Below are 6091 nucleotides of genomic sequence, written 5' to 3' on the forward strand. Positions count from 1 at the left end.
AGCAAAGTCTGGCTCTTATAATGATGCCATCCAAAACCCATACATTCTGTGCCTATGATCTACAGTATAGCACTTCCTCCAGGCTCTGGATTTTTATTCTTATACAATTTGTGGATGCTTGCTTACCAATCTCATAGAGGAAGTCTTTTAGGGGCCATCAAACAACACCAACAGATACAGATTGGGGCTAGATTAGAGGTAAAATGAATAAATGATTGGGGAAACATGACGGGTGTCTTCATACAGGGCTCACTGAATGGTTTGATGAGTAGACAAATGATGTGAATCATATGACCTTCACAATAACTCTACATAGCTGAACACCTATGAGAGAATTTATTGGGCTTTCCACTACCATCATCAAAAACCCCAAAAGAGGGTATTCTGCACGCTTGGAGAAGCTATACCAGGAGCATTGCATTTCATTGTGCAATCCTGTATTGTATAATGACAATGAAACCTTGAACCTTGTTGTAGAGGCTTGGCATGGCCCAATGCTGAATTCAGATCACACAATATCAGCCTGGTAGTGATACGCCCCGACAGATGTAGCAAAATAAACAAAAATGACCATCTGAAATGCCTCATAATATCCCTACAAAAAAGTACTTGCGTGTCAGATCTCTTCCACACAACTGTAACATGACGAAGTGAGAGAATAATGCGGCTTTCTTTAATTCAGTGATCCTGTAACTGTTTGACTGTCACCCTTGTGTCAGGAGCATAATACCAAATTAATCGCTTTCCTGCCCTGTGACTTGGACCCCAAATCTTGCAAGGCAATCTTGTGATATGATCCCATGATCAGCTAATCTCTACAAACCGATATCTGCATATGAATGCAGAATCTGAAGCCAACGAGGCGGGATGTTGGAATGGGAAGCGTTTTGGTTTCCATTTGTAGTTTGTTTGTAGTATTGACCAATCACATTTGAGTTGGCTTTGGTTGTATGCCGGTCAACAGTCCCTGTGGAGAGCAGAAGATACGGAACGCACTGGCCGAAATGCAATCTCGCTATCATCTGACAACGATTTAGCTATGTACTAGCTTTAAAGAAATATCTTCATTCAGATACTGTTTATAGACATTGTTTCTCAACTCCAACTCCATTCTCGTGTCTCGAGTTGGTAATTGGCCTGCAAACAACGGCGCACGGAAGAGGAAGTCATGGCTGGAAATCTGCTGGCTACACCGAAACCCCCTGACATATTGACCGTTGCTCCCAGAGGTGTCGGACTGATAGCCGATGGGTTCTGAGATTGATGATCACCTCATCTGTTACAGTGATATTGAATCTTTTTAGCATCAAACACCAAGCCCCTGTCTTGAAAGGTGGCTGTATAAGGATTTTCCTTACAATGGAATCCAAGGGTGACAATGTTTCACGGCTGTATCAAAACATCCACAGAAAATTACAAATTACACCTCCAACACAATGCGCCTGTCTTCTGTCTGTCCATATGAGTAAGGTCTAAACAGTCATTGTTTCACAAACATTTGGCAAATCGTACTGCTTCCATGTCACATTTTGTCTGCGCCTATGTGCTTTTGTCTGTGCTTATGTGTCTATGTGCTCTTGTATGTTTTCTTTTAACGTCATCAACCTGCCAGGGACTGCAGATGAAAATGTGCCTTTTATGGTTAAATTGGGAACATTTACATGTGGGCTCAAGTGCACATGTTAATTAATTTGCATTGTCCCTTCTTAAATTAATAAACATAAAACTCATCACGCATGATCAATCCAAGCGTCAGTAAGTGCATGACAGAGAACTCGTATCAAGTATCTACCCTGCCGTGCTCTGTTTGTTTGTAAGAAGTGCAGCGACAGATTTCCTGACTGATTGTGCATGTTTTTGTAAATCTCAGGAAAGAACTGTTGGTATGAGTCTACGAAAAAAAAAATTTCAATAACACAAGCTCGGGCATTTAGTCCATAAAACATTAATGTTTGTGCTGAGTTTGACACAAAAGGGTGTTGTGCTTGTGAAACAGCTTTCAGTTTAGTTGTAAGCGTGGCCTGTGCAGTAGCAGTACGGCGCTACATGAAGTGCTCGTGTGAAATTAATGAACTTCATGCAGAGAACACATTATACATTACTTTGAAGTTTGTGTTGCACACTAAAGGGATGGGGGAGGTGTGAGTGGGAACATGTCCTCAAACGTTAGGCGCACTTTCCAGTGTGCGCTGCTACATCAGATGCCCTCCATTCAGTAGGGAGATCTCATCCGATAACAAAATGTCGCTGTTTTCTTCTGGGTCACCGCTTTCCACTGGATTCAGGAGCTGCGGGTTCAACCACAGGGGCAAAAGTTCACAGCGGTATTCAGAGTGCACGTCACAGGCCGACTTCAAATTAAATGAACGAAAACGTTTCAAATTTCAGTGTTCATGCCCGCTGAAACTAGTATCCCCACGCTCTCAACATGTTATTCTTTATTTGTCGCTTAATTGGCTGCAGAAGCTCAAAGGTGTGTCTCCCGTCAGTTGCTGAGTGTCCTCGGTCTGTTAATAATGCAGAGGGATGGTGAAACTGGAATTTTCAACTTGAATGCCGTTGCGGTAGCTGTGGTGTGTATTTCCCCTCCCGACACAGACAGGTCACTCGCTGTGTGCAAACAAAGCGGAACTATTTATACACCTCAAACTTGATAGCTCTTGTGAATCCCCGTTAACAATGTGATAGTGGATCCTAGAATGAGAAGCCCAGACTGAAATATATGCTCAGGGAGGACTGTGACATTTCAGATAACATTCAGAGGCCCGTCTAATTAACATGAGCAAGGGCGCGGTTGCAAACCCAGTCCACTTTGCAAATTCAAATTTATTTCCCAATTACTTCAAAACAACTGCTCTCTTAATAAGCCCGAATTGCTCTTCTGTCAGCTAACTCACTGCTATGCTACACAGCATGGCTCCTGGCACTACACAGGCCCACACAGGCCCACACAAAGCTAAAATGCTGCTTGGTTGCTATGGATGGTTGATAGTTGTCTGTTGAATCCATCAGCAGCTGATTAGTTCTGTCTTGTAGATTCTCTACTGGTATTGCACTGAAGAGTCTGCTCCTATGTATTGCATTGCACAGCCCAACATATTGTGTATCTGTTATATGTTTTGTTATGCTGGCAGCGTAGGCTTTAGTCAGTTGGCCGGTTGGTTAATCCACAACTTCAAATATCTCCAAAAATGTCAGCAGGATTCCCATGGGATTTGGTTCAAACTTGAATGGTTCCCCTAACGATGGATCCGTATGTCTTTTCATCTAGCGCCACGGTTACATGCTGCCAGTCCGACATGCCGCCACTCCGACACGCTTCTATTCAGACATGCCGCTATTCCGACATGCTGCTATTCCCTAACCCTAACCCCTAACCCTGACAAAATTGTCGGAGTGGTGGGACGTTTGAAAACAATGGAAGACAATTAGACGTCAGTGTTGGAGTCGGGGTGTGTCAGAATGGATGGCGGAACCCTAGCGCCAACACAGGTCAGAATTTCAATGTCAGATCCTTTTAGACAAAACACCTGCAGTGACCCCTTAACCTGCCTCAAGCATGCTAAAATTACTATGGTGCTGAACAGTAGTCAAATGAATTAGCTTGCTGACATTAGCATTTAGCTCAAAGCCCAGCTTATGATTTGAAACCATTCTAGAATAGTAAAGCCCACAGGTGTGTGGACATGTATGGTTGTCCACGGGAGCGTATACATGTTCTCAGGGTCCTCTTAATGTGACTCATTTAGGAGACCCTTCAAACAGTTTTATCTTCTCAGCAATGGTTTTTTTTCACTAGGTCAAATGTCCAATGCTTGTTTCCCTGGGTCACTCTGTTAAAATCACCCACCTACAGCTTATAGCCTACTGATACATTGATATCTCCTCAGTGGCTCAACAGATTTTTACCATACAAACTGCATTTGAAATGTTCTTATCCCTTCATTCTTTCGCAATTCAAACCGCAAAGCTAGCCCTTTAGCCTGACAAGCCAGACCCACATCAAGATGTTGGGTCTGGGAACTCACCATTGGCAGGGCTCAATCCGAGGGGCGGAATAAACGGTTGTCTTTCAAATTCCCTCTGCACGTAATAGGATAACGCTACAACCAGGCAGAGCAACGAAGAAGGTAGCGGAGCTAGTTGATAGATTAAACTTGGGCCGTGTCCAGTCGGTAAAACTCCGAACACATCTTCCTTTTTTAAAGAATGATTTCTGTGCCGTTCTTTGTTCTTTTCTCAATGAAAAGCTTAACTCCAAGTCTTCCAGAAGACCACTGTTCCCAGCAGCAGCAGCCATAAGCCCCGCCCACCGACTCTATACACGATGTGATTGGCCTGACCAGAGTTTGGTTTTTCCAGCTTGCAAGTCATTTGTCTGCAAATTACATTTGCTGCTGCTAGGGTGTGTCTAGATGTCCAGGCTACTAGCCCTTACCAAACTCTTGCAATGTTAGTTTATATCAGATACATACACTGAGACCATTGGGATGACCCCAGGATGGGACAATGGGTTTTATATTTTTGCCTATGTTTTTGACTGGGGTTGTTTACACAAAAGCCAGACGTCACTAAAATGCCACCCTCTGAAAGAAAAAGAGGCAGTGACAGACGGTTTGTGCTTGTATATTAACTATGCAATAAGAGCAACTCTGTCATAACATACTAGAATCCAAAGCGGCATTTTAGATGGCACAAAGTTGACACAGAGAATGTAGTTTTGATTGATGCTTTCTAGCTTGGATCCAAAATCGGAACTTAAATAAACTACCTTGATATGGACCATGACGGGACTCCAAAACTCCGCACTGCACCGTGTCACTGGTCTTAAAAGACGAACCTCTTGCAAATGACAGCTGATTTCCCAATCTTGTATATATAATTCAATTTTATATATAGTGTCAAATCATAACAGGAGTTATCTCAGGACACCTTACAGATAGAGTATAGGCTAGACCACACTCTATAATTTACAAAGACCCAACAAACCCCAGGTCAATCAGGTTTTTACAATAGCCTGCTGAAATAAAACTTCTGAAACACAAGTAAAAATACAACACATACAGTAAATAAAGTTATATAGTTAAATATGCTATAGTACTAGTACTATATAGTGATAGCACTATAGTATAGTAGTTAAATAGAGTTATTCTCTATCACTGTGGTCTGTCCAACCAAGCTTTTCCAGTGCAACCACAGTCTTCCATTGGCCATTATATACCCGCGTCAGTCCGGTGTTAACTACCCTGCAGACTGACATCTTTTCTGCCTGAATAGAAGGGTTCTCATTCACGGCAGCAGTGGAGAAGTTGGTGGCAGCGTTATGGCTCCGGACCCAAACTTAGGTTGGCATTTTGAGGCTGGTGTGTACTGCCTTTTAGCACGAACCTGATTCTCATTCCCACGCAGCAGGGCTCTGAGCAGTGTCTGTTGATGTTACTTCTATATCTTCTAAAACTGCTCTGTCTTGGCTCGGTGCACATAAGTGTAATTTAAATACTGTTGCTCACAGGATCCAGTTCAGGTTGAAGCTCATCAGATATCCTGCTGACAGCCCAGGTTGCCTCCATAACCGCAAACTCATCGGTGAGGATTTTGTTGAGAGAAGGAGCTTCCTTGTTATTTGAAACGTTCCAAGTCTAAAATTCCCAAATGAACAGTTAAAGTCCCTGGGGCCATTGCGAACACTAACTGAATTTGGAGGAAAATTAATTTAGAAAGAAAGCTAAAAGATGGATGTGTTTCATGTCTTCTCCTGCCGCTTCAAGGTGCTCTTAGCCTCCCAGCTGGCCCATGAAGCTGCTCACCAACCACCAGTATCACATTATACCTGCAGCCCTCAGGGCTAGAGACTCATCCCTGAACACTGCAGTCATCTGGCCCACTGTCTATTCCTGTGCTACTGGCCGTCATGACTCAGGGATATATTCACTTATGCGTTTTCTGACATGGAAGGCACACGTGGGAAGGCTTCCTCTTGTGTAAAAGCGTTTGATGACAGATCTGACCTTTGGACTGGTTCCAGATAACGCTCAGAGAGAGTTGGCACTGAGCAGCGCGCCTGGTGTTAGTAACACTCAGACTGGTGCTG

This window comes from Perca fluviatilis, chromosome 23, assembly GCF_010015445.1.
Source record: "Perca fluviatilis chromosome 23, GENO_Pfluv_1.0, whole genome shotgun sequence".
NCBI classification, from domain to species: Eukaryota; Metazoa; Chordata; class Actinopteri; order Perciformes; family Percidae; genus Perca; species Perca fluviatilis.